The sequence below is a fragment of the Macaca nemestrina genome, chromosome 15, assembly GCF_043159975.1.
Source record: "Macaca nemestrina isolate mMacNem1 chromosome 15, mMacNem.hap1, whole genome shotgun sequence".
NCBI lineage: Eukaryota > Metazoa > Chordata > Mammalia > Primates > Cercopithecidae > Macaca > Macaca nemestrina.
The window spans coordinates 80925570-80946063 of NC_092139.1; positions in this window are offsets into that span (position 1 = coordinate 80925570).

Consider the following 20494-nt stretch of genomic DNA (forward strand, 5'->3'; position numbering starts at 1 on the left):
TTGTGGAATTGGAAGGTGATATTTGGAAGCCCATAGAGGGCTAGGGTGAAAAAGGAAATATCCTCAGATGAAATCTGGAAAGAAGCTTTCTGAGAAACTGCTTAGTGTTTTGTTAATTCATCTCACAGAGTTACATCTGTATTTCGTGGATCTGTTTGCTAGCCTTATTTCTGTGGAATCTGAGAACAGATATTTGGATCCCTTTGAAGACTATAGGGCCAAAGGAAATATCCTCCGATAACAAAGAGAAAGAAGCTTTCTGAGAAATTTCTTTGTGTTCTGTGAAATCATCTCACAGAGTTACAGCTTTCCCCTCCAGAAGCCTTTCGATAAGACAGTTCTTGTGGAAGTGGCAAAGTGATATTGGGAAGCCCATAGAGTGCTATGGTGAAAAAGGAAATATCCTCAGGTGAAATCTGGAAAGAATCGTTCGGAGAAACTGCTTATTGTTCGGTTAATTCATCTCCCAGAGTGACATCTGTATTTCGTGGATCTCTTTGCTAGCCTTATTTCTGTGGAATCTGAGAACAGATATTACGGATCCCTTTGAAGACTATAGGGCTAAAGGAAATATCCTCCGATAAGAAAGAGAAAGAAGTTTTCTGAGAAACTTCTTTGTGTTCTGTGAAATCATCTCAGAGAGTTACAGCTTTCTCCTCAAGAAGCCTTTCGCTAAGACAGTTCTTGTGGAATTGGCAAAGTGATATTTGGAAGCCCATACAGGGCTATGGTGAAAAAGGAAATATCCTCAGATGAAATCTGGAAAGAAGCTTTCTGAGAAACTGCTAAGTGTTCTGTTAATTCATCTCACAGAGTTACATCTGTATTTCGTGGATCTCTTTGCTAGCCTTATTTCTGTGGAATATGAGAACAGATATTTCGGTTCCCTTTGAAGACCATAGGGCCAAAGGAAATATCCTCCGATAACAAAGAGTAAGAAGATTTCTGAGAAACTTCTTTGTGTTCTGTGAAATCAACTCACAGAGTTACAGCTTTCCCCTCAAGAAGCCTTTCGCTGAGTCAGTTCTTGTGGAATTGGCAAAGTGATATTTGGAAGCCCATAGAGGGCTATGGTGAAATAGGAAATATCCTCAGATGAAATCTGGAAAGAAGCTTTCTGAGAAACTGCTTAGTGTTCTGTTAATTCATCTCACAGAGTTACATCTGTATTTCGTGGATCTCTTTGCTAGCCTTATTTCTGTGGAATCTGAAAACAGATATTTCGGATCCCTTTAAAGAATATAAGGCCAAAGGAAATATCCTCCAATAACAAAGAGAAAGAAGCTTTCTGAGAAACTTCTTTGTGATCTGTGGAATCATCTCACAGAGTTACAGCTTTCCCTTCAAGAAGCCTTTCGCCAAGACAGTTCTTGTGGATTTGGCATAGTGATATTTGGAAGCCCATAGAGGGCTATGGTGAAAAAGGAAATATCCTCAGATGAAATCTGGAAAGAAGCTTTCTGAGAAAGTGCTTGGTGTTCTGTTAATTCATCTCACAGAGTTACAACTGTGTTTCGTGGATCTCTTTGCTAGCCTTATTTCTGTGGAATCTGAGAACAGATGTTTCGGATCCCTTTGAAGACTATAGGGCCAAAGGAAATATCCTCCGATAACAAAGAGAAGGAAGCTTTCTGAGAAACTTCTTTTTGTTCTGTGAAATCATCTCACAGAGTTACAGCTTTCCCCTCAAGAAGCCTTTCGCTGAGACAGTTCTTGTGGAATTGGCAAAGTGATATTTGGAAGCCCATAGAGGGCTATGGTGAAAAAGAAAATATCCTCAGATGAAATCTGGAAAGAAGCTTTCTGAGAAACTGCTTAGTGTTCTGTTAATTCATCTCACAGAGTTACATCTGTATTTCGTGGATCTCTTTGCTAGCCTTATTTCTGTGGAATCTGAGAACAGATATTTCGGATCCCTTTGAAGACTATAGGGCCAAAGGAAATATCCTCCGATAACAAAGAGAATGAAGCTTTCTGAGAAACTTCGTTGTGTTCTCTGAAATCATCTCACAGAGTTACAGCTTTCCCCTCAAGAAGCCTTTCGCTAAGACAGTTCTTGTGGAATTGGCAAAGTGATATTTGGAAGCCCATAGAGGGCTATGGTGAAAAAGGAAATATCCTCAGATGAAATCTGCAAAGAAGCTTTCTTAGAAACTGCTTAGTGTTCTGTTAATTCATCTCACAGAGTTACATCTGTATTTCGTGGATCTCTTTGCTAGACTTATTTCTGTGGAATCTGAGAACAGATATTTCGGATCCCTTTGAAGACTACAGGCCAATGGAAATATCCTCCGATTACAAAGAGAAAGAAGCTTTCTGAGAAACTTTTTTGTGTTCTGTGAAATCATCTCACAGAGTTACAGCTTTCCCTTCAAGAACTTTTTCGCTAAGACAGTTCTTGTGTAATTGGCAGTGATATTTGGAAGCCCATAGTGGGCTACGGTGAAAAAGGAATTATCCTCAGATGAAAACTGGAAAGAAACTTTCTGAGAAACTGCTTGGTGTTCTGTTAATTCATCTCACTGAGTTACATCTGCATTTCGTGCATCTCTTTGCTAGCCTTATTTCTGTGGAATCTGAGAACAGATATTTCGTATCCCTTTAAAGTCTATAGGGCCAAAGGAAATATCCTCGGATAACAAAGAGAAAGAAGGTTTCTGAGAAACTTCTTTGTGTTCTGTGAAATCATCTCACAGAGTTACAGCTTTCCCCTCAAGAAGCCTTTCGCTAAGACAGTTCTTGTGGATTTGGCATAGTGATATTTGGAAGCACTTAGAGGGCTATGGTGAAAAAGGAAATATCCTCAGATGAAATCTGGAAAGAAGCTTTCTGAGAAAGTGCTTGGTGTTCTGTTCATTCATCTCACAGAGTTACATCTGTATTTCGTGGATCTCTTTTTAGCCTTATTTGTGTGGAATCTGAGAACAGATGTTTCGGATCCCTTTGAAGACTATAGGGCCAAAGGAAATATCCTCCGATAACAAATAGAAGGAAGCTTTCTGAGAAACTTTGTGCTCCGTGAAATCATCTCACCGAGTTACAGCTTTCCCCTCTAGAAGCCTTTCGCTAAGACAGTTCTTGTGGATTTCGCAAAGTGATATTTGGAAGCCCTTAGAGGGCTATGGTGAAAAAGGAAATATCCTCAGATGAAATCAGCAAAGAAGCTTTCTGAGAAACTGCTTAGTGTTCTGTTAATTCATCTCACAGAGTTACATCTGTATTTCGTGGATCTCTTTGCTAGCCTTATTTCTGTGGAATATGAGAACAGATATTTCGGTTCCCTTTGAAGACCATAGGGCCAAAGGAAATATCCTCCGATAACAAAGAGTAAGAAGATTTCTGAGAAACTTCTTTGTGTTCTGTGAAATCAACTCACAGAGTTACAGCTTTCCCCTCAAGAAGCCTTTCGCTGAGACAGTTCTTGTGGAGTTGGCAAAGTGATATTTGGAAGCCCATAGAGGGCTATGGTGAAAAAGAAAATATCCTCAAATGAAATCTGGAAAGAAGGTTTCTGAGAAACTTCTTAGTGTTCTGTTAATTCATCTCACAGTGTTACATCTGTATTTCGTGGATCTCTTTGCTAGCCTTATTTCTGTGGAATCTGAGAACAGATATTTCGGATCCCTTTGAAGACTATAGGGCCAAAGGAAATATCCTCCGATAACAAAGAGAAAGAAGTTTTCTGAGAAACTTCGTTGTGTTCTCTGAAATCATCTCACAGAGTTACAGCTTTCCCCTCAAGAAGCCTTTCTCTAAGACACTTCTTGTGGAATTGGCAAAGTGATATTTGGAAGCCCATAGAGGGCAATGGTGAAATAGGAAATATCCTCAGATGAAATCTGGAAAGAAGCTTTCTGAGAAACTGCTTAGTGTTCTGTTAATTCATCTCACAGAGTTACATCTGTATTTCGTGGATCTCTTTGCTAGCCTTATTTCTGTGGAATCTGAAAACAGATATTTCGGATCCCTTTAAAGAATATAAGGCCAAAGGAAATATCCTCCAATAACAAAGAGAAAGAAGCTTTCTGAGAAACTTCTTTGTGATCTGTGGAATCATCTCACAGAGTTACAGCTTTCCCTTCAAGAAGCCTTTCGCTAAGACAGTTCTTGTGGATTTGGCATAGTGATATTTGGAAGCCCATAGAGGGCTATGGTGAAAAAGGAAATATCCTCAGATGAAATCTGGAAAGAAGCTTTCTGAGAAAGTGCTTGGTGTTCTGTTAATTCATCTCACAGAGTTACAACTGTGTTTCGTGGATCTCTTTGCTAGCCTTATTTCTGTGGAATCTGAGAACAGATGTTTCGGATCCCTTTGAAGACTATAGGGCCAAAGGAAATATCCTCCGATAACAAAGAGAAGGAAGCTTTCTGAGAAACTTCTTTTTGTTCTGTGAAATCATCTCACAGAGTTACAGCTTTCCCCTCAAGAAGCCTTTCGCTAAGACAGTTCTTGTGGAATTGGAAGGTGATATTTGGAGGCCCATAGAGGGCTAGGGTGAAAAAGGAAATATCCTCAGATGAAATCTAGAAAGAAGCTTTCTGAGAAACTGCTTAGTGTTCTGTTAATTCATCTCACTGAGTTACATCTGTATTTCGAGGATCTCTTTGCTAGCCTTATTTCTGTGGAATCTGAGAACAGATATTTCGGATCCCTTTAAAGAATATAAGGCCAAAGGAAATATCCTCCGTTAACAAAGAGAAAGAAGCTTTCTGATAAACTTCTTTGTGTTCTGTGAAATCATCTCACAGAGTTACAGCTTTCCCCTCAAGAAGCCTTTCGCTAAGACAGTTCTTGTGGATTTGGCATAGTGATATTTGGAGGCCCATAGAGGGCTATGGTGAAAAAGGAAATATCCTCAGATGAAATCTGGAAAGAAGCTTTCTGAGAAATTTCTTGGTGTTCTGTTAATTCATCTCACAGAGTTACAACTGTGTTTCGTGGATCTCTTTGCTAGCCTTATTTCTTTGGAATCTGAGAACAGATGTTTCGGATCCCTTTGAAGAATATAGGGCCAAAGCAAATATCCTCCGATAACAAAGAGAAGGAAACTTTCTGAGAAACTTCTTTGTGTTCTGTGAAATCAACTCACAGAATTACAGATTTCCCCTCAAGAAGCCTTTCGCTAAGACAGTTCTTGTGTAATTGGCAGTGATATTTGGAAGCCCATAGTGGTCTATGGTGAAAAAGGAATTATCTTCAGATGAAATCTGGAAAGAAACTTTCTGAGAAACTGCTTGGTGTTCTGTTAATTCATCTCACTGAGTTACATCTGTATTTCGTGCATCTCTTTGCTAGCCTTATTTCTGTGGAATCTGAGAAGAGATATTTCGGATCCCTTTGAAGTCTATAGGGCCAAAGGAAATATCCTTCGATAACAAAGAGAAAGAAGCTTTCTGAGAAACTTCTTTTTGTTCTGTTAAATCATCTCACAGAGTTACAGCTTTCCACTCAAGAAGCCTTTCGCTAAGACAGTTCTTGTGGATTTGGCATAGTGATATTTGGAAGCACTTAGAGGGCTATGGTGAAAAAGGAAATATCCTCAGATGAAATCTGGAAAGAAGCTTTCTGAGAAAGTGCTTCGTGTTCTGTTAATTCATCTCACAGTGTTACATCTGTATTTCGTGGATCTCTTTGCTAGCCTTATTTGTGTGGAATCTGAGAACAGATGTTTCGGATCCCTTTGAAGACTATAGGGCCAAAGGAAATATCCTCCGATAACAAAGAGAAGGAAGCTTTCTGAGAAACTTTGTGTTCCGTGAAATCATCTCACAGAGTTACAGCTTTCCCCTCTAGAAGCCTTTCGCTAAGACAGTTCTTGTGGATTTCGCAAAGTGATATTTGGAAGCCCTTAGAGGGCTATGGTGAAAAAGGAAATATCCTTAGATGAAATCTGCAAAGAAGCTTTGTGAGAAACTGCTTAGTGTTCTGTTAATTCATCTCACAGAGTTACATCTGTATTTCGTGGATCTCTTTGCTAGCCTTATTTCTGTGGAATATGAGAACAGATATTTCTGTTCCCTTTGAAGACCATAGGGCCAAAGGAAATATCCTCCGATAACAAAGAGTAAGAAGATTTCTGAGAAACTTCTTTGTCTTCTGTGAAATCAACTCACAGAGTTACAGCTTTCCCCTCAAGAAGACTTTCACTGAGACAGTTCTTGTGGAATTGGCAAAGTGATATTTGGAAGCCCATAGAGGGCTATGGTGAAAAAGAAAATATCCTCAGATGAAATCTGGAAAGAAGCTTTCTGAGAAACTGCTTAGTGTTCTGTTAATTCATCTCACAGAGTTACATCTGTATTTCGTGGATCTCTTTGCTAGCCTTATTTCTGTGGAATCTGAGAACAGATATTTCGGATCCCTTTGAAGACTATAGGGCCAAAGGAAATATCCTCCGATAACAAAGAGAATGAAGCTTTCTGAGAAACTTCGTTGTGTTCTCTGAAATCATCTCACAGAGTTACAGCTTTCCCCTCAAGAAGCCTTTCGCTAAGACAGTTCTTGTGGAATTGGCAAAGTGATATTTGGAAGCCCATAGAGGGCTATGGTGAAAAAGGAAATATCCTCAGATGAAATCTGGAAAGAAGCTTTCTGAGAAACTGCTAAGTGTTCTGTTAATTCATCTCACAAAGTTACATCTGTATTTCGTGGATCTCTTTGCTAGCCTTATTTCTGTGGAATCTGAGAACAGATATTTCGGTACCCTTTGAAGACCATAGGGCCAACGGAAATATCCTCCGATAACAAAGAGTAAGAAGCTTTCTGAGAAACTTCTTTGTGTTCTGTGAAATCAACTCACAGAGTTACAGCTTTCCCCTCAAGAAGCCTTTCGCTGAGACAGTTCTTGTGGAGTTGGCAAAGTGATATTTGGAAGCCCATAGAGGGCTATGTTGAAAAAGAAAATATCCTCAGATGAAATCTGGAAAGAAGGTTTCTGAGAAACTTCTTAGTGTTCTGTTAATTCATCTCACAGTGTTACATCTGTATTTCGTGGATCTCTTTGCGAGCCTTATTTCTGTGGAATCTGAGAACAGATATTTCGGATCCCTTTGAAGACTATAGGGCCAAAGGAAATATCCTCCGATAACAAAGAGAAAGAAGTTTTCTGAGAAACTTCGTTGTGTTCTCTGAAATCATCTCACAGAGCTACAGCTTTCCCCTCAAGAAGCCTTTCGCTAAGACACTTCTTGTGCAATTGGCAATGTGATATTTGTAAGCCCATAGAGGTCTATGGTGAAAAAGGAAATATCCTCAGATGAAATCTGGAAAGAAGCTTTCTGAGAAACTGCTAAGTGTTCTGTTAATTCATCTCACAGAGTTACATCTGTATTTCGTGGATCTCTTTGCTAGCCTTATTTCTGTGGAATCTGAGAACCGATATTTCGGATCCCTTAAAGAATATAAGGCCAAAGGAAATATCCTCCAATAACAAAGAAAAAGAAGCTTTCTGAGAAACTTCTTTGTGATCTGTGGAATCATCTCACAGAGTTACAGCTTTCCCTTCAAGAAGCCTTTCGCTAAGACAGTTCTTGTGGAATTGGCAAAGTGATATTTGGAATCCCATAGAGGGCTATGGTGAAAAAGGAAATATCCTCAGATGAAATCTGGAAAGAAGCTTTCTGAGAAAGTGCTTGGTGTTCTGTTAATTCATCTCACAGAGTTACAACTGTGTTTCGTGGATCTCTTTGCTAGCCTTATTTCTGTGGAATCTGAGAACAGATGTTTCGGATCCCTTTGAAGACTATAGGGCCAAAGGAAATATCCTCCGATAACAAAGAGAAGGAAGCTTTCTGAGAAACTTCTTTGTGTTCTGTGAAATCATCTCACAGAGTTACAGCTTTCCCCTCAAGAAGCCTTTCGCTACGACAGTTCTTGTGGATTTGGCATAGTGATATTTGGAAGCCCATAGAGGTCTATGGTGAAAAAGGAAATATCCTCAGATGAAATCTGGAAAGAAGCTTTCTGAGAAATTGCTTGGTGTTCTGTTAATTCATCTCACAGAGTTACAACTGTGTTTCGTGGATCTCTTTGCTAGCCTTATTTCTGTGGAATCGGAGAACAGATGTTTCGGATCCCTTTGAAGAATATAGGGCCAAAGGAAATATCCTCCGATAACAAAGAGAAGGAAGCTTTCTGAGAAACTTCTTTGTGTTCTGTGAAATCAACTCACAGAATTACAGCTTTCCCCTCAAGAAGCCTTTCGCTAAGACAGTTCTTGTGGAATTGGAAGGTGATATTTGGAAGCCCATAGAGGGTTAGGGTGAAAAAGGAATTATCCTCGGATTAAATCTGGAAAGAAGCTTTCTGAGAAACTGCTTAGTGTTTTGTTAATTCATCTCACAGAGTTACATCTGTATTTCGTGGATCTGTTTGCTAGCCTTATTTCTGTGGAATCTGAGAACAGATATTTGGATCCCTTTGAAGACTATAGGGCCAAAGGAAATATCCTCCGATAACAAAGAGAAAGAAGCTTTCTGAGAAATTTCTTTGTGTTCTGTGAAATCATCTCACAGAGTTACAGCTTTCCCCTCAAGAAGCCTTTCGATAAGACAGTTCTTGTGGAAGTGGCAAAGAGATATTGGGAAGCCCATAGAGTGCTATGGTGAAAAAGGAAATATCCTCAGGTGAAATCTGGAAAGAATCGTTCTGAGAAACTGCTTATTGTTCGGTTAATTCATCTCCCAGAGTGACATCTGTATTTCGTGGATCTCTTTGCTAGCCTTATTTCTGTGGAATCTGAGAACAGATATTTCGGATCCCTTTGAAGACTATAGGGCTAAAGGAAATATCCTCCGATAAGAAAGAGAAAGAAGCTTTCTGAGAAACTTCGTTGTGTTCTGTGAAATCATCTCAGAGAGTTACAGCTTTCTCCTCAAGAAGCCTTTCGCTAAGACAGTTCTTGTGGAATTGGCAAAGTGATATTTGGAAGCCCATACAGGGCTATGGTGAAAAAGGAAATATCCTCAGATGAAATCTGGAAAGAAGCTTTCTGGGAAACTGCTAAGTGTTCTGTTAATTCATCTCACAGAGTTACATCTGTATTTCGTGTATCTCTTTGCTAGCCTTATTTCTGTGGAATATGAGAACAGATATTTCGGTTCCCTTTGAAGACCATAGGGCCAAAGGAAATATCCTCCGATAACAAAGAGTAAGAAGATTTCTGAGAAACTTCTTTGTGTTCTGTGAAATCAACTCACAGAGTTACAGCTTTCCCCTCAAGAAGCCTTTCGCTGAGACAGTTCTTGTGGAATTGGCAAAGTGATATTTGGAAGCCCATAGAGGGCTATGGTGAAATAGGAAATATCCTCAGATGAAATCTGGAAAGAAGCTTTCTGAGAAACTGCTTAGTGTTCTGTTAATTCATCTCACAGAGTTACATCTGTATTTCGTGGATCTCTTTGCTAGCCTTATTTCTGTGGAATATGAGAACAGATATTTCGGTTCCCTTTGAAGACCATAGGGCCAAAGGAAATATCCTCCGATAACAAAGAGTAAGAAGCTTTCTGAGAAACTTCTTTGTGTTCTGTGAAATCAACTCACAGAGTTACAGCTTTCCCCTCAAGAAGCCTTTCGCTGAGACAGTTCTTGTGGAATTGGCAAAGTGATATTTGGAAGCCCATAGAGGGCTATGGTGAAAAAGAAAATATTCTCAGATGAAATCTGGAAAGAAGCTTTCTGAGAAACTGCTTAGTGTTCTGTTAATTCATCTCACAGAGTTACATTTGTATTTCGTGGATCTCTTTGCTAGCCTTATTTCTGTGGAATCTGAGAACAGATATTGCGGATCCCTTTGAAGACTATAGGGCCAAAGGAAATATCCTCCGATAACAAAGAGAAAGAAGCTTTCTGAGAAACTTCGTTGTGTTCTCTGAAATCATCTCACAGAGTTACAGCTTTCCCCTCAAGAAGCCTTTCGCTAAGACAGTTCTTGTGGAATTGGCAAAGTGATATTTGGAAGCCCATAGAGGGCTATGGTGAAAAAGGAACTATCCTCAGATGAAATCTGGAAAGAAGCTTTCTGAGAAACTGCTAAGTGTTCTGTTAATTCATCTCACAGAGTTACATCTGTATTTCGTGGATCTCTTTGCTAGCCTTATTTCTGTGGAATCTGAGAACAGATATTTCGGATCCCTTTAAAGAATATAAGGCCAAAGGAAATATCCTCCAATAACAAAGAGAAAGAAGCTTTCTGAGAAATTTCTTTGTGATCTGTGGAATCATCTCACAGAGTTACAGCTTTCCCTTCAAGAAGCCTTTCGCTAAGACAGTTCTTGTGGATTTGGCATAGTGATATTTGGAAGCCCATAGAGGGCTATGGTGAAAAAGGAAATATCCTCAGATGAAAACTGGAAAGAAGCTTTCTGAGAAAGTGCTTGGTGTTCTGTTAATTCATCTCACAGAGTTACAACTGTGTTTCGTGGATCTCTTTGCTAGCCTTATTTCTGTGGAATCTGAGAACAGATGTTTCGGATCCCTTTGAAGACTATAGGGCCAAAGGAAATATCCTCCGATAACAAAGAGAAGGAAGCTTTCTGAGAAACTTCTTTTTGTTCTGTGAAATCATCTCACAGAGTTACAGCTTTCCCCTCAAGAAGCCTTTCGCTAAGACAGTTCTTGTGGAATTGGAAGGTGATATTTGGAAGCCCATACAGGGCTAGGGTGAAAAAGGAAATATCCTCAGATGAAATCTGGAAAGAAGCTTTCTGAGAAACTGCTTAGTGTTCTGTTAATTCATCTCACTGAGTTACATCTGTATTTCGAGGATCTCTTTGCTAGCCTTATTTCTGTGGAATCTGAGAACAGATATTTCGGATCCCTTTGAAGACTATAGGGCCAAAGGAAATATCCTCCGATAACAAAGAGAAGGAAGCTTTCTGAGAAACTTCTTTGTGTTCTGTGAAATCAACTCACAGAATTACAGCTTTCCCCTCAAGAAGCCTTTCGCTAAGACAGTTCTTGTGTAATTGGCAGAGATATTTGGAAGCCCATAGTGGTCTATGGTGAAAAAGGAATTATCTTCAGATGAAATCTGGAAAGAAGCTTTCTGAGAAACTGCTTGGTGTTCTGTTAATTCATCTCACAGAGTTACATCTGTATTTCGTGGATCTCTTTGCTAGCCTTATTTGTGTGGAATCTGAGAACAGATGTTTCGGATCCCTTTGAAGACTATAGGGCCAAAGGTAATATCCTCCGATAACAAAGAGAAGGAAGCTTTCTGAGAAACTTTGTGTTCCGTGAAATCATCTCACAGAGTTACAGCTTTCCCCTCTAGAAGCCTTTCGCTAAGACAGTTCTTGTGGATTTCGCAAAGTGATATTTGGAAGCCCTTAGAGGCCTATGGTGAAAAAGGAAATATCCTTAGATGAAATCTGCAAAGAAGATTTCTGAGAAACTGCTTAGTGTTCTGTTAATTCATCTCACAGAGTTACATCTGTATTTCGTGGATCTCTTTGCTAGCCTTATTTCTGTGGAATATGAGAACAGATATTTCGGTTCCCTTTGAAGACCATAGGGCCAAAGGAAATATCCTCCGATAACAAAGAGTAAGAAGATTTCTGAGAAACTTCTTTGTGTTCTGTGAAATCAACTCACAGAGTTACAGCTTTCCCCTCAAGAAGCCTTTCGCTGAGACAGTTCTTGTGGAATTGCCAAAGTGATATTTGGAAGCCCATAGAGGGCTATGGTGAAAAAGAAAATATCCTCAGATGAAATCTGGAAAGAAGCTTTCTGAGAAACTGCTTAGTGTTCTGTTAATTCATCTCACAGAGTTACATCTGTATTTCGTGGATCTCTTTGCTAGCCTTATTTCTGTGGAATCTGAGAACAGATATTTCGGATCCCTTTGAAGACTATAGGGCCAAAGGAAATATCCTCCGATAACAAAGAGAATGAAGCTTTCTGAGAAACTTCGTTGTGTTCTCTGAAATCATCTCACAGAGTTGCAGCTTTCCCCTCAAGAAGCCTTTCGCTAAGACAGTTCTTGTGGAATTGGCAAAGTGATATTTGGAAGCCCATAGAGGGCTATGGTGAAAAAGGAAATATCCTCAGATGAAATCTGGAAAGAAGCTTTCTGAGAAACTGCTAAGTGTTCTGTTAATTCATCTCACAGAGTTACATCTGTATTTCGTGGATCTCTTTGCTAGCCTTATTTCTGTGGAATATGAGAACAGATATTTCGGTTCCCTTTGAAGACCATAGGGCCAAAGGAAATATCCTCCGATAACAAAGAGTAAGAAGATCTGAGAAACTTCTTTGTGTTCTGTGAAATCAACTCACAGAGTTACAGCTTTCCCCTCAAGAAGCCTTTCGCTGAGTCAGTTCTTGTGGAATTGGCAAAGTGATATTTGGAAGCCCATAGAGGGCTATGGTGAAATAGGAAATATCCTCAGATGAAATCTGGAAAGAAGCTTTCTGAGAAACTGCTTAGTGTTCTGTTAATTCATCTCACAGAGTTACATCTGTATTTCGTGGATCTCTTTGCTAGCCTTATTTCTGTGGAATCTGAAAACAGATATTTCGGATCCCTTTAAAGAATATAAGGCCAAAGGAAATATCCTCCAATAACAAAGAGAAAGAAGCTTTCTGAGAAACTTCTTTGTGATCTGTGGAATCATCTCACAGAGTTACAGCTTTCCCTTCAAGAAGCCTTTCGCTAAGACAGTTCTTGTGGATTTGGCATACTGATATTTGGAAGCCCATAGAGGGCTATGGTGAAAAAGGAAATATCCTCAGATGAAATCTGGAAAGAAGCTTTCTGAGAAAGTGCTTGGTGTTCTGTTAATTCATCTCACAGAGTTACAACTGTGTTTCGTGGATCTCTTTGCTAGCCTTATTTCTGTGGAATCTGAGAACAGATGTTTCGGATCCCTTTGAAGACTATAGGGCCAAAGGAAATATCCTCCGATAACAAAGAGAAGGAAGCTTTCTGAGAAACTTCTTTTTGTTCTGTGAAATCATCTCACAGAGTTACAGCTTTCCCCTCAAGAAGCCTTTCGCTAAGACAGTTCTTGTGGAATTGGAAGGTGATATTTGGAGGCCCATAGAGGGCTAGGGTGAAAAAGGAAATATCCTCAGATGAAATCTAGAAAGAAGCTTTCTGAGAAACTGCTTAGTGTTCTGTTAATTCATCTCACTGAGTTACATCTGTATTTCGAGGATCTCTTTGCTAGCCTTATTTCTGTGGAATCTGAGAACAGATATTTCGGATCCCTTTAAAGAATATAAGGCCAAAGGAAATATCCTCCGTTAACAAAGAGAAAGAAGCTTTCTGATAAACTTCTTTGTGTTCTGTGAAATCATCTCACAGAGTTACAGCTTTCCCCTCAAGAAGCCTTTCGCTAAGACAGTTCTTGTGGATTTGGCATAGTGATATTTGGAGGCCCATAGAGGGCTATGGTGAAAAAGGAAATATCCTCAGATGAAATCTGGAAAGAAGCTTTCTGAGAAATTTCTTGGTGTTCTGTTAATTCATCTCACAGAGTTACATCTGTGTTTCGTGGATCTCTTTGCTAGCCTTATTTCTTTGGAATCTGAGAACAGATATTTCGGATCCCTTTGAAGACTATAGGGCCAAAGGAAATATCCTCCGATAACAAAGAGAACGAAGCTTTCTGAGCAACTTCTTTGTGTTCTGTGAAATCAACTCACAGAATTACAGCTTTCCCCTCAAGAAGCCTTTCGCTAAGACAGTTCTTGTGTAATTGGCAGAGATATTTGGAAGCCCATAGTGGTCTATGGTGAAAAAGGAATTATCTTCAGATGAAATCTGGAAAGAAGCTTTCTGAGAAACTGCTTGGTGTTCTGTTAATTCATCTCACAGAGTTACATCTGTATTTCGTGGATCTCTTTGCTAGCCTTATTTGTGTGGAATCTGAGAACAGATGTTTCGGATCCCTTTGAAGTCTATAGGGCCAAAGGAAATATCCTCCGATAACAAAGAGAAGGAAGCTTTCTGAGAAACTTTGTGTTCCGTGAAATCATCTCACAGAGTTACAGCTTTCCCCTCTAGAAGCCTTTCGCTAAGACAGTTCTTGTGGATTTCGCAAAGTGATATTTGGAAGCCCTTAGAGGGCTATGGTGAAAAAGGAAATATCCTTAGATGAAATCTGCAAAGAAGATTTCTGAGAAACTGCTTAGTGTTCTGTTAATTCATCTCACAGAGTTACATCTGTATTTCGTGGATCTCTTTGCTAGCCTTATTTCTGTGGAATATGAGAACAGATATTTCGGTTCCCTTTGAAGACCATAGGGCCAAAGGAAATATCCTCCGATAACAAAGAGTAAGAAGATTTCTGAGAAACTTCTTTGTGTTCTGTGAAATCAACTCACAGAGTTACAGCTTTCCCCTCAAGAAGCCTTTCGGTGAGACAGTTCTTGTGGAATTGCCAAAGTGATATTTGGAAGCCCATAGAGGGCTATGGTGAAAAAGAAAATATCCTCAGATGAAATCTGGAAAGAAGCTTTCTGAGAAACTGCTTAGTGTTCTGTTAATTCATCTCACAGAGTTACATCTGTATTTCGTGGATCTCTTTGCTAGCCTTATTTCTGTGGAATCTGAGAACAGATATTTCGGATCCCTTTGAAGACTATAGGGCCAAAGGAAATATCCTCCGATAACAAAGAGAATGAAGCTTTCTGAGAAACTTCGTTGTGTTCTCTGAAATCATCTCACAGAGTTGCAGCTTTCCCCTCAAGAAGCCTTTCGCTAAGACAGTTCTTGTGGAATTGGCAAAGTGATATTTGGAAGCCCATAGAGGGCTATGGTGAAAAAGGAAATATCCTCAGATGAAATCTGGAAAGAAGCTTTCTGAGAAACTGCTTAGTGTTCTGTTAATTCATCTCACAGAGTTACATCTGTATTTCGTGGATCTCTTTGCTAGCCTTATTTCTGTGGAATCTGAAAACAGATGTTTCGGATCCCTTTGAAGACTATAGGGCCAAAGGAAATATCCTCCGATAACAAAGAGAAGGAAGCTTTCTGAGAAACTTCTTTTTGTTCTGTGAAATCATCTCACAGAGTTACAGCTTTCCCCTCAAGAAGCCTTTCGCTAAGACAGTTCTTGTGGAATTGGAAGGTGATATTTGGAGGCCCATAGAGGGCTAGGGTGAAAAAGGAAATATCCTCAGATGAAATCTAGAAAGAAGCTTTCTGAGAAACTGCTTAGTGTTCTGTTAATTCATCTCACTGAGTTACATCTGTATTTCGAGGATCTCTTTGCTAGCCTTATTTCTGTGGAATCTGAGAACAGATATTTCGGATCCCTTTAAAGAATATAAGGCCAAAGGAAATATCCTCCGTTAACAAAGAGAAAGAAGCTTTCTGATAAACTTCTTTGTGTTCTGTGAAATCATCTCACAGAGTTACAGCTTTCCCCTCAAGAAGCCTTTCGCTAAGACAGTTCTTGTGGATTTGGCATAGTGATATTTGGAGGCCCATAGAGGGCTATGGTGAAAAAGGAAATATCCTCAGATGAAATCTGGAAAGAAGCTTTCTGAGAAATTTCTTGGTGTTCTGTTAATTCATCTCACAGAGTTACAACTGTGTTTCGTGGATCTCTTTGCTAGCCTTATTTCTTTGGAATCTGAGAACAGATGTTTCGGATCCCTTTGAAGAATATAGGGCCAAAGCAAATATCCTCCGATAACAAAGAGAAGGAAGCTTTCTGAGAAACTTCTTTGTGTTCTGTGAAATCAACTCACAGAATTACAGATTTCCCCTCAAGAAGCCTTTCGCTAAGACAGTTCTTGTGTAATTGGCAGAGATATTTGGAAGCCCATAGTGGTCTATGGTGAAAAAGGAATTATCTTCAGATGAAATCTGGAAAGAAGCTTTCTGAGAAACTGCTTAGTGTTCTGTTAATTCATCTCACAGAGTTACATCGGTATTTCGTGGATCTCTTTGCTAGCCTTATTTCTGTGGAATCTGAGAACAGATATTTCGGATCCCTTCGAAGACTATAGGGCCAAAGGAAATATCCTCCGATAACAAAGAGAATGAAGCTTTCTGAGAAACTTCGTTGTGTTCTCTGAAATCATCTCACAGAGTTACAGCTTTCCCCTCAAGAAGCCTTTCGCTAAGACAGTTCTTGTGGAATTGGCAAAGTGATATTTGGAAGCCCATAGAGGGCTATGGTGAAAAAGGAAATATCCTCAGATGAAATCTGGAAAGAAGCTTTCTGAGAAACTGCTAAGTGTTCTGTTAATTCATCTCACAAAGTTACATCTGTATTTCGTGGATCTCTTTGCTAGCCTTATTTCTGTGGAATCTGAGAACAGATATTTCGGTACCCTTTGAAGACCATAGGGCCAACGGAAATATCCTCCGATAACAAAGAGTAAGAAGCTTTCTGAGAAACTTCTTTGTGTTCTGTGAAATCAACTCACAGAGTTACAGCTTTCCCCTCAAGAAGCCTTTCTCTGAGACAGTTCTTGTGGAGTTGGCAAAGTGATATTTGGAAGCCCATAGAGGGCTATGTTGAAAAAGAAAATATCCTCAGATGAAATCTGGAAAGAAGGTTTCTGAGAAACTTCTTAGTGTTCTGTTAATTCATCTCACAGTGTTACATCTGTATTTCGTGGATCTCTTTGCTAGCCTTATTTCTGTGGAATCTGAGAACAGATATTTCGGATCCCTTTGAAGACTATAGGGCCAAAGGAAATATCCTCCGATAACAAAGAGAAAGAAGTTTTCTGAGAAACTTCGTTGTGTTCTCTGAAATCATCTCACAGAGTTACAGCTTTCCCCTCAAGAAGCCTTTCGCTAAGACACTTCTTGTGCAATTGGCAATGTGATATTTGTAAGCCCATAGAGGGCTATGGTGAAAAAGGAAATATCCTCAGATGAAATCTGGAAAGAAGCTTTCTGAGAAACTGCTAAGTGTTCTGTTAATTCATCTCACAGAGTTACATCTGTATTTCGTGGATCTCTTTGCTAGCCTTATTTCTGTGGAATCTGAGAACCGATATTTCGGATCCCTTAAAGAATATAAGGCCAAAGGAAATATCCTCCAATAACAAAGAAAAAGAAGCTTTCTGAGAAACTTCTTTGTGATCTGTGGAATCATCTCACAGAGTTACAGCTTTCCCTTCAAGAAGCCTTTCGCTAAGACAGTTCTTGTGGAATTGGCAAAGTGATATTTGGAATCCCATAGAGGGCTATGGTGAAAAAGGAAATATCCTCAGATGAAATCTGGAAAGAAGCTTTCTGAGAAAGTGCTTGGTGTTCTGTTAATTCATCTCACAGAGTTACAACTGTGTTTCGTGGATCTCTTTGCTAGCCTTATTTCTGTGGAATCTGAGAACAGATGTTTCGGATCCCTTTGAAGACTATAGGGCCAAAGGAAATATCCTCCGATAACAAAGAGAAGGAAGCTTTCTGAGAAACTTCTTTTTGTTCTGTGAAATCATCTCACAGAGTTACAGCTTTCCCCTCAAGAAGCCTTTCGCTAAGACAGTTCTTGTGGATTTGGCATAGTGATATTTGGAGGCCCATAGAGGGCTATGGTGAAAAAGGAAATATCCTCAGATGAAATCTGGAAAGAAGCTTTCTGAGAAATTTCTTGGTGTTCTGTTAATTCATCTCACAGAGTTACAACTGTGTTTCGTGGATCTCTTTGCTAGCCTTATTTCTTTGGAATCTGAGAACAGATGTTTCGGATCCCTTTGAAGAATATAGGGCCAAAGCAAATATCCTCCGATAACAAAGAGAAGGAAGCTTTCTGAGAAACTTCTTTGTGTTCTGTGAAATCAACTCACAGAATTACAGATTTCCCCTCAAGAAGCCTTTCGCTAAGACAGTTCTTGTGTAATTGGCAGAGATATTTGGAAGCCCATAGTGGTCTATGGTGAAAAAGGAATTATCTTCAGATGAAATCTGGAAAGAAGCTTTCTGAGAAACTGCTTAGTGTTCTGTTAATTCATCTCACAGAGTTACATCGGTATTTCGTGGATCTCTTTGCTAGCCTTATTTCTGTGGAATCTGAGAACAGATATTTCGGATCCCTTTGAAGACTATAGGGCCAAAGGAAATATCCTCCGATAACAAAGAGAATGAAGCTTTCTGAGAAACTTCGTTGTGTTCTCTGAAATCATCTCACAGAGTTACAGCTTTCCCCTCAAGAAGCCTTTCGCTAAGACAGTTCTTGTGGAATTGGCAAAGTGATATTTGGAAGCCCATGGAGGGCTATGGTGAAAAAGGAAATATCCTCAGATGAAATCTGGAAAGAAGCTTTCTGAGAAACTGCTAAGTGTTCTGTTAATTCATCTCACAAAGTTACATCTGTATTTCGTGGATCTCTTTGCTAGCCTTATTTCTGTGGAATCTGAGAACAGATATTTCGGTACCCTTTGAAGACCATAGGGCCAACGGAAATATCCTCCGATAACAAAGAGTAAGAAGCTTTCTGAGAAACTTCTTTGTGTTCTGTGAAATCAACTCACAGAGTTACAGCTTTCCCCTCAAGAAGCCTTTCTCTGAGACAGTTCTTGTGGAGTTGGCAAAGTGATATTTGGAAGCCCATAGAGGGCTATGTTGAAAAAGAAAATATCCTCAGATGAAATCTGGAAAGAAGGTTTCTGAGAAACTTCTTAGTGTTCTGTTAATTCATCTCACAGTGTTACATCTGTATTTCGTGGATCTCTTTGCTAGCCTTATTTCTGTGGAATCTGAGAACAGATATTTCGGATCCCTTTGAAGACTATAGGGCCAAAGGAAATATCCTCCGATAACAAAGAGAAAGAAGTTTTCTGAGAAACTTCGTTGTGTTCTCTGAAATCATCTCACAGAGTTACAGCTTTCCCCTCAAGAAGCCTTTCGCTAAGACACTTCTTGTGCAATTGGCAATGTGATATTTGTAAGCCCATAGAGGGCTATGGTGAAAAAGGAAATATCCTCAGATGAAATCTGGAAAGAAGCTTTCTGAGAAACTGCTAAGTGTTCTGTTAATTCATCTCACAGAGTTACATCTGTATTTCGTGGATCTCTTTGCTAGCCTTATTTCTGTGGAATCTGAGAACCGATATTTCGGATCCCTTAAAGAATATAAGGCCAAAGGAAATATCCTCCAATAACAAAGAAAAAGAAGCTTTCTGAGAAACTTCTTTGTGATCTGTGGAATCATCTCACAGAGTTACAGCTTTCCCTTCAAGAAGCCTTTCGCTAAGACAGTTCTTGTGGAATTGGCAAAGTGATATTTGGAATCCCATAGAGGGCTATGGTGAAAAAGGAAATATCCTCAGATGAAATCTGGAAAGAAGCTTTCTGAGAAAGTGCTTGGTGTTCTGTTAATTCATCTCACAGAGTTACAACTGTGTTTCGTGGATCTCTTTGCTAGCCTTATTTCTGTGGAATCTGAGAACAGATGTTTCGGATCCCTTTGAAGACTATAGGGCCAAAGGAAATATCCTCCGATAACAAAGAGAAGGAAGCTTTCTGAGAAACTTCTTTTTGTTCTGTGAAATCAACTCACAGAATTACAGCTTTCCCCTCAAGAAGCCTTTCGCTAAGACAGTTCTTGTGGAATTGGAAGGTGATATTTGGAAGCCCATAGAGGGTTAGGGTGAAAAAGGAAATATCCTCGGATTAAATCTGGAAAGAAGCTTTCTGAGAAACTGCTTAGTGTTTTGTTAATTCATCTCACAGAGTTACATCAGTATTTCGTGGATCTGTTTGCTAGCCTTATTTCTGTGGAATCTGAGAACAGATATTTGGATCCCTTTGAAGACTATAGGGCCAAAGGAAATATCCTCCGATAACAAAGAGAAAGAAGCTTTCTGAGAAATTTCTTTGTGTTCTGTGAAATCATCTCACAGAGTTACAGCTTTCCCCTCAAGAAGCCTTTCGATAAGACAGTTCTTGTGGAAGTGGCAAAGTGATATTGGGAAGCCCATAGAGTGCTATGGTGAAAAAGGAAATATCCTCAGGTGAAATCTGGAAAGAATCGTTCTGAGAAACTGCTTATTGTTCGGTTAATTCATCTCCCAGAGTGACATCTGTATTTCGTGGATCTCTTTGCTAGCCTTATTTCTGTGGAATCTGAGAACAGATATTTCGGATCCCTTTGAAGACTATAGGGCTAAAGGAAATATCCTCCGATAAGAAAGAGAAAGAAGCTTTCTGAGAAACTTCGTTGTGTTCTGTGAAATCATCTCAGAGAGTTACAGCTTTCTCCTCAAGAAGCCTTTCGCTAAGACAGTTCTTGTGGAATTGGCAAAGTGATATTTGGAAGCCCATACAGGGCTATGGTGAAAAAGGAAATATCCTCAGATGAAATCTGGAAAGAAGCTTTCTGGGAAACTGCTAAGTGTTCTGTTAATTCATCTCACAGAGTTACATCTGTATTTCGTGTATCTCTTTGCTAGCCTTATTTCTGTGGAATATGAGAACAGATATTTCTGTTCCCTTTGAAGACCATAGGGCCAAAGGAAATATCCTCCGATAACATAGAGTAAGAAGATTTCTGAGAAACTTCTTTGTGTTCTGTGAAATCAACTCAC